Source organism: Rhipicephalus sanguineus, chromosome 2 (genome assembly GCF_013339695.2).
Source record: "Rhipicephalus sanguineus isolate Rsan-2018 chromosome 2, BIME_Rsan_1.4, whole genome shotgun sequence".
Classification (NCBI taxonomy): Eukaryota; Metazoa; Arthropoda; class Arachnida; order Ixodida; family Ixodidae; genus Rhipicephalus; species Rhipicephalus sanguineus.
Genome location: NC_051177.1, coordinates 51,265,394 through 51,274,845, shown reverse-complemented (window position 1 = coordinate 51,274,845; position 9,452 = coordinate 51,265,394).

Below are 9,452 nucleotides of genomic sequence, written 5' to 3'. Positions count from 1 at the left end.
ACTGGAACCAATCGTTACTTTAGGTTAAATACGACCTGTTCCACTTAACTAAACAAAAACTAAAAGAAAAAGCAGCTAATGTTCCGGATAAAGCACGTGAATCAACCCAGTTCCACATAAGACCCATGTCTGTTACGGTTATCTCACCTCGAACACTGTGTTAAGTGGAACCTATGTGGAACAAGATTAAGAGTGTAGTCTACCGCGCCGCGTCGAAGACGACACCGCCATCAAGGTTATGAGTAAGCTTCACTGCAAAAAGAGATTTGAGAAAGCCAGCTTACAAAAACCAAACCTACGCCCATTTCCTTAAAGTCGGCTTCGCTTTTAAACACAAATGAATTACTCAAAAGCCATCTTTTCAGGCGCAAGGTAAGCCGTCTTGTATCATAATATGAAGGCCATAGGGTCTTTTTTATTCAATGCGAAGCACTTCTTAGCGAACATTTGGCACTTTGAGCGTTTCTATCTATCTATCTATCTATCTATCTATCTATCTATCTACCTAGTAATAATATCTGGGGTTTAACGTCCCAAAACCACTATGTGATTATGAGAGACGCCATAGTGGAGGGCTCCGGAAATTTTGACCACCTAGCGTTCTTTAACGTGCACCTAAATATAAGCACACGGGCCTCAAACTATTTCGCCTTCATCGAAAATGCAGCCGCCGAGGCCGGGATTCGATCTCGCGACCTTCGGGTCAGCAGTCGAGCGCCATAACCACTAGACCACCGCGGCGGGGCATCTAACCGACTACGTCTAGGTTCTCTCATGATCACATTGACTGGGTGTAGACCAAAATTGGCATGGGAGGGTAAGAGGATTTGACGAATGACTGTCGGGTCATGACATGAATAACGTGAAAATCTTGTCGCGTACGTCGTCAAACCCTTTCCTCCAGAGACGTGTGGCACATGCAGGCGTAATGTCGGTGCAGCGTCATTTGCGGTTGCGGTGCTATCTAATTTTATAACAAAACAATAAGCACGACATATGTAGAGAGAGAGAAGAGCGAATTTATTAGAAGGCAGAGAGGTCGGCCTGAGCTTGAGCGCTCTAGCCTGCTACTCTGCACAGGAGAAAAGGGGAAGGGGGAAAAGAGTAATGAAGATGATGATGGGGACAGGAAGAGGTGATGCGTATGTACAATAACCACGTAACACAGTGGTCTTCCTAAAGTCTATTGTCAAGTCGCATACTCTTGAGAAACTCTATAAATGCACTTGTAGCAGTCATTGATGCTCTCTGGTCGGACACTCCGGACAATAGATGAGTTTCACTTACAGTGTTCACACCGATGCCGGCCAACGTTGAAGCCAGCGTCTTCCGTTGGGACACGTACAGAGGGCAGTCGCACAATGTATGGGTTAAAGTTTCATCTTCTTGGTAGCGATCGCAGTTCGGGCTGTCCGCGCGGCCGATAAGGTGCGCGTAGCTTCGAGTGAAGGCGACGCCTAGTCGAATCCGGTGCAGCAGACCGGCGTGGCGTCGCTTTATTTTAGTCGGGAGTTGAAAGGTCATGTGAGGGTCTGTTTCCCGCAGACGCCTATGCCGATGGTCTGGGTTAGACCAGTAAGTTGTTGTGAACTCTCGCATAAGCGATCTTAACGAAGAGTTCACGTCACTTCGCGAATACGGAATTTTTACGAGAACGGCATTGTTATCCACAGCGGCTTTTGCTGTAATATCAGCTAGCACGGTGCCTGCCAAGCCACACTGTCCAGGTACCCAATGGAAGATGATAGAGTGACCATTCCGTTGCGTGATATCGAACGCCTGTATGATTTCGGAAGCCAATACGTAATATTGTCCTTTTCTTGAGCATGAATGAAGGGCTTGCAATGCAGATTTCGCGTCGGAGAGTATTGTCCATTTACGTGGCGCTTGGTCGGATACAAATCGAACAGCTTCTCGTATAGCAACCAATTCTGCTGCTGTTGATGATGACTTATTGTCTAACCTATACTGTCGGGAAATATCCAGTTGAGGGATCACAAAGGCGGCAGTCGAAACGTGCGGAGTCACAGACCCCTCAGTGTATACGTGTATAGTGTCGTTGTATCGCTCAGTCAAGTATGCCAAGGTGAGTTGCTTGAGGCCAACACAAGGAACACGTGATTTCATCAGAATCGCGTGTTCCTTGTGTCCAAGTGGCACTTCAGGGACGACGGTTTGTACGAAACCTACAGGAACGGTACGCCTGTGAGTATTGATGCATTGTGAGTAGGCGCAGCCTGGTCGGTTCGTCTGCAGTGAAGACAAGTGGTGGTGCGCATGCCGGGTCAGCAGCCGAAGGTGGACTCGAAGAGGTTCGCAAGACATGCAAGTCTCTATAGGGTGGGTGCGTCACACTTCAATGGTGCCTGATGTTGTAGTACATCGCGGGAGGCCTAGGCATGTCCGGAGTGCTCGCGCTTGAAGGCTCTTTAACGTACGAATGCACGTTTTACGCATACGTGAAAGCACAGGTGAGCTGTAGCGTAGATATCTTCCAAACAATGCCTGGTATAACTGCAGAAGGCTTTTCTCAGAGGGGCCCCATCTTAGTCCAGCTACAACACGAAGCACGTCTACAAAGCTTAGTTTGGTCCGTAGCGCCGTGACGTGCTTCGACCAAGGTAAGTTGCGGTCAATAACGACACCTAAATATCTTTAATACGTGACAGCAGGAATCGCTGCTCCGTCAGCGAAGATCGGATACCGCGTCATTGACTTTCTTGTGAACGCCAATGCAGCACACTTTGCCGTTGAAAGTTGCAGGCCTTGACGGCGCATGTACTTTGACGTTAGTGACGTAGCTCGCTGTAGTCTTGCTCGCATCTGTGGACGTGTTACTCCAGAGGCCCATATGAAAATATCGTCTGCGTATACGCTGGTTTTAACATTGTCAGGGAGCTCCGCTCCAAGACCAATGAGCGTGATGTTGAACAGTGTGGCCTAGATCCAGTGGCTCTGCCCTCGGATAGGGGAAAAAAATTCGTTGTTATCCCTTATCTGCACTCGGTATCCCACCGTTTGAAGAAGATTGGTGGTCATTATGGCGTGAATGTTGTTTTTTCGCGCCGGCAAGAAGCTAGGGAGTGTTTGCGCGAGAGTTGAAAAAAGAGCGCAGAAGAGTCAGGCCGCTGACAGCACTGAAGGTTGCACTATGAAGCACTCTAAGCGTTTCACTAAATGCGCGAGCGGAGTGGTGTACGCCATCCCTTTGTCATGTGGTGGTGCGTACATTGGGCAGACGGGTCGTTGTCTCAACGTTCGTCTAAGGGAGCACGCTAGCTCTCTGAAAGGCACACCATCTACGCATCTTTCCCTCCATTGCCGGCAGTGCGGATGCGCAGCCGAGCTAAACAAAACCACCGTGATGATGAGGCACAGGGACGAGCGCACGCGTGAAATAGCTGAAGCGTTTGAAATTATAAAAGCAAGAGACAGATGCGTGAGCCAGCCTTCAATCGCTCTCACGGAAGCTGAGATTACCTATCTACAGCATACGTGAGTACATGCCTGGTGGGGGATAAGATTTTCTGTTTGGTTTTTGTGGTTTTTTGTTTTCTGTTTTTTTTTGTTTGTTTTTTTGTGCTTATATATGCCACGTTTCTTCCATTAAAATTTCAGTTGTTAGACAGCGCTTGTGTCGTGCACTTCCTTGTGTTTTCGTGTTCCTTTTTTTGCGCTGAACATGGCGAGTACGTTCCAACTAGCCCAATTTGCCACCTTACAACAGTGTGGGGCTGAGGACCGCGCCTTGTGGAGCACCACGGTTGACGTAGTGCCTGCCGGTGTTGGCATCAGCCGTCGACATGAAAATGGTACGTTCGCTGAGATAGCTGACAATCCATGCGTGAAGTCGATCCCCTACGCCAACGTCTTCAAGCGCATAGAGAATGGCCTTATAAAGGACGTTATCGTAGGCCCCTTTTATGTCCAAAAAGATCCGCCCACTATTCTCCGACGTTGTCTTTCCTGCTCCACAGAGGAAACTAGGTCTATAACTCCGTCTATAGATGAACGACCACTGCGAAAACCATTCATGAAATCTGGCAAGGTGAAAATATTCTCCAAGAGCCATTTCAGTCTTGTAAGCACCATACGTTCCATTACCTTGCCAACGCAACTGGCTAAGGCGATTGGTCTGTAGGAAGAGAGCTCGTTGGAGCACTTGCCTGGTTTCAATAGGGCCACTATGCGGCTGCACTTCCAGTTATCCGGCACTCTCGCCGTGTCCGACGTCGTATTGTAGAACGACAAAAGAACTTTCCGTGCTTCTTGGCTGAGATGAGAGACAGCCGAATAAGTGATGCCATCCGGTCCTGGCGCGGAGGAGTGTCGGGAGGCTGAGATCGCAGCGTCGAGCTCGTGCAAGGTGAACGGCAAGTCGTCACAAGGGGGTGGTGAGACATAATATGACGGCGATCCCGTTGAGCAGGACGTGCCTACGAGCAATAGGCAATATTCTTCTGCTATTTCTACTTCGCTCCATTTGATTTAAGGCCACACCTCGGAAAGGGAACAACTGCGGCGTCGATGTTCGAAGGCTTCGTACAACCTGCCAGATTCGTGATAGGGGTTTCCTGGGATCCAGAGAACCACAAAACGTTCTCCACCGTTGCCTGTCTAGCTTATCGAGGTGTCGGAGAACATGTCGCTGTGCTTGGCGAGATGTAGACAGGTCTGATGGTGATCTCGTCCTCCTGTACTTTCTTTCTGCGCGGCGACGGATTGCACGCAGGTGCTCGTATTGTGCGTCAACCTGAGATCTGGGTTTCGACACACTGATGAGTCTGGTATTTGCTGTCAATGCTGACGCTATAACGCCTTCAATCTCGGAAATACATTGAATGTTGCCACACTGAGTATCCACAGATGTGTGGAAGGCTTGCCAGTCTACGTTTCATACAGAACGGGCGGATGAACGGTGGAATCTTTTTAGTTGTATATACGGCGGGAGGTGGTCACTTCCGTGCGTTTCTGCATACACACCAAGAGGTTGTAGACAGCAGATTTCTAGTCACAAAACAAACGTCCAGACAGCTGCTGCATGATGTGCCCCGAAGGAAGGTGGGGGATCCATTGTTGATGGTCATGAGCAGGGGCGTAGCCAGAAATTTTTAGGGGCGAAGCTCCTTAAGGCGGCACCCGTTCGTCCCTCGTAGTCGTCGTGATCGTAGTAGTGAGTAACAAGTCTTACGCTTTGACCTCCAAGGTGGTGCCGGTGGGAGATTTCTCCTGTGCGTTGTTGAACAATAAAAAATTCGCAGCGTGCGCGTTAACTAAAAGCCGAATTCTTCTGTCTCTCATTCCCCATTAGCAGCCATTGGCATGTTCCAGTAGGAAACGTTAGTAGAAGTAGAAGTGTAAGTGTTAGCTAAAAGCCGACTTCTTCTGTCTCTCATTGCCATTAGCAGCCATTGTTTACCTCCAAGGTAGTGCCTGGTGAGATTTCTCCTGTGCGTGATTAAACAATAAAAATTTTGTTCAAAACGCCGTTGATTGATGAAATAAACCAACGAAAGACGCCAGATGTTTTGTAAAAGCAGAACGAAAGAACGCCAGATGTTTTTCTTAAAGTGTAGTAGTAGTTGTTGTATTTAGCCACCTCGCCCGATCGTCAACGGGCGAGGTGGACCGGCAACGGCGCGAGGACCCTGCCGTACGAGAGTTAAATCACACTAAAAGACATACTTTGCGGGCGATACACTCTAGTGAGCTTTCAACTTTTCGTCTTAATGTACATGATAAAGAAATTATTTCTACGAAAAACGCAAGGCACACCTTGAGCAATATGTTTGGTTTTGGGACGCTAAATGGAACCATGAGGCGATGCGAAGCCGGAGCACTTGCACGATCGCGTTCCGTTGGCTTTCGTTGGGCATGCTACCGACCTCGCGTCGTGGAACGCGCGTCCTGTCTTCCCTCTAGCCTTGCCTTTAATTCGCACAGGGCGAGCGGGGAATGCGGTCGCTCTTTCGCTCGGGAGCGGACTTCTTCCTTGCATTTCACCGATCACAAGTGATAATGAAGGGACCACGTAAACCAACAGTACAATAAAAGTTTGATGTTTAATATATACACGATGTTTCACACTCTTTATATTATGTACTGGGCGCATTTCACGGAAGAGTTTCACGGTTTACAGATGATTCCCTCCGTAGCTTCGCCCCACTCATCATCATTCACCCCGTGGATATGCTGTGATTTTTTTCGGGGGGGGGGGGGGGGGTTCAACCATACTTTATGTATGTTCGTGCGTGCGTTTGACCCCCCCCCCCCTGGCTACGCCCCTGGTCATGATGCTCCGATTTAGCACAAAATCAGCCATGTCCCTGCCGCGGATGTTCATCGAAGCAGAGCCCCGCATTTGATGGTGCGCATTGAAATCTCCTGCTGGAACGATCGATATCTCTCATAGGTGGATATATTCCCGCCAGAAGCCGCGTTGACTGTTCTCACCTCTCGTCTGTGTTCCAAGCTTGCCAAATCCTACATATGTAATCTTACAATACAGGCATCGTGCCAGGTTAACGTCCGTGGTTCCATTGTTGGCTCCCCATTTACAGAAGCGTAATAAACATTACATTTGTATTCCTATGATTCAGCAAGCTACATTCAAGCTTTGCTCGACTCCGAAGGAATACGCCAGCGAAAGTTACGTATGATATTCACATGATTGCACCGTAAAGTGCACATGCTTTCGATAAAACTGACTTACGTACTATAACGTGAGGGCTGGCGTTACGTCGCGCCATAAGTTACCCTTCAAACGCCAGTGTTGTCGACATGCCCGGTAAGCCCACGATGTGCACAAACCTACTACACTTACAAAAACACGTCGATCCACCTTGTAAGGCTTGGCTCAAAGCCATAAAGCACAGCATAGTACTCGCTGACTGCTTCGCATGAAACCGATTCCGACAACGCGTGGGATATGCCGAATTTTTTGTTTTATTAATTGCTTGCTTGCGCCTGGTGTAGCCGTTGACATTCCCGTTGTCGTTCTCTTCGCCTTTCCTCGTAGCCACGTTGCTCTTCGAGAGTCACAGTGGTTAGGACTCTCGAATTCATATGGTTCAAATATATTGTTTTATAAGCTTAATTTGGTTCAGTTTATTGGAGGTGCGCGTAATATATCGAAGACCGGAAACAGAGAAAAAGAAGGGTGTGTAGCCTAGTGCTCAAGACGCTTGCCTTCGAAATGCGGTGTTACTTTGTGGCGATCAAGTCGCTAATGCATGAATGAAGAAGAGACAGGACAAGGCTAATGTGATATGGCGCGTCAGAAGCAGTGACCGGAACAAGGCAGAGCGGCTGAAGAGAAAGAAGCAGGACTGATAAGCGCACACCATGATTACCACCGCCGCCAGAATATTTACTAAAAGAAACTTCAGGCTAGCTGTTCTGTTCTCCTCGCAGACTCTCAGTGATCCGACAGTGGCACTTCAGCGGTTCCCCTTCACCTTCCCCAATCGTTTAACGCCGATTCAGGCGAGGAAAATGCTTCCCTCAGCGGCAGCCGGGCGCTGCCAAATAGTGCACTGACTTGGAGAGCAGCTGGCCTGAACTTTGGCCGACATGGAAATGAGGGGACACTAAAAGGAAGAAAAGAAGTGAATAACACGGGATATTAATTGAAATCGAAGGAACCAGTGGTAGGGGTCGCAGCTGACGCCATGCCTTTATCGATTTCCTGAAGAGTCTATCGTTTGATGGCGGCCCACAATGTGGGGAATAGGACGGAAGTGCACTGGGAGACGTGTGCAACAATACGAGCCAATTTCCGCCGCTCACCGTAATTTGCTCGGGATGCATCGGATGTCACTCATTCTCTGCGGTACGCACTGCCCGCTGCTTTTTACGTGTGCCTTGAAAAGGGGAACGGGCGTCACGCTCGGTATTTTATGGAATAACGAAATGAGCATATGTCGCTACCTCGGCACTTAGTGCGCGCGCGCGCGCGCGCGCGCACACACACACACACACACACACACACACACACACACACACACACACACACACACACACACACACACACACACACACACACACACACACACACACACACACACACACACACACACGCACACACACACGCGCGCGCGCGCGCGCACACACACACACACACAGGCGGGCTGGGATAGCGGTGGTGGTGCTGCGCTGATAAGCATAAAGGTGTGTATTCTACTCCTGTGGCTACTGTGGCCGCATTTTGATGGGGGCTACGCGCAAAAGCAGCAGTACCGTGTGTTTAGATGTAAGTGCACGTTAGAAAAAACTATAGTCGAAACTAATCCGGAGTACACCACTACGGCATGGCTAGGGTTCCGTGTTTTCGAATAAATCCGAAAAAATCCGATAAGAACTCGCCGGTAAAATGCTTGACATTTCGAATTTATCCGATAAATTCCGACTTTAACGGCCAATATGACCCTGTTCCGTTCTTTGTCGAAAATGCATGTTCTAAGCGGTCATTGATACATCGGCTGGTTTGGCCGATGTAAACTTTATCGCGCGTCAACAGTGTGTTCTAGGCGGCACACATTGCACATTTAACAAACGGGTTGTCGCTCACGGAGCGAGAGACGTCAACGTATGCAAGGACCCCGCGAGCGCGAGACGACATCTTGATAAACGGTCCCCTTGGCGGCACTGGGGTGCCTGCTAATGTGATCGTAGAAATTGGCCGCACGTGAAAGAAGGAGCAAGTAGTGAGAAAAAAAAATGTGCCAGTGATTGCGACATGCATATTTTCTGTAAGTATTCCCACCTTACTGCGCTTTGTTATCTACATATTTTGTACAGTGTTATCTACACTCCAAGACACTATAAGATAATCCGACTTTTCATAATTGGGTCTCCTTCCTGTGATGCCGCACAGTATAACGCTCACGGCTGGCACTTTGAAAGCAAAAGCAAATTGCGTTCTGTAACGCCCACCACCCTCACTAACGCTGCAAACCCCCGAAGGTAGCACAGTGTGGCGACAAGAAGCAGAAGGTAAAAAGAAACGTAGAAATAATCTGTAGGGTTTTAAGTTACCGAGCTGTGCTGGCATGTTCAAAGCGGGATTTAAGTCCTCTAATTGAATCACGCGTTCTAAGTGAGCCTCGCTACCCACTTTTGCCCGGGATAATGCGCACTCCTGCGCACATACTTTTGTACATTGAAGCCTTGACAAGCAAGCCCCGTGTGTGTTGTGTTACTGTGACGAACTACACGTGTGCGTGTGCGTATGAACGAACAAAAGCACACGTATGCAGAAAACGGGTGATACGTGTTTTTGTAGGAAGCGTGTCAGAAAACTGCTTGGTTTGCTTCTGTAGTACTGGGTGGCACGATATGCAGGTTGAAGAGGCAAAGTGTGACGTGGGGTTTAGTAGCGGAAACTAAATCGTGGGTGTATCAGTTTCACAAAGTGTGTTACGAAAAACGTTCTGCTGCGATGATGTAACGTG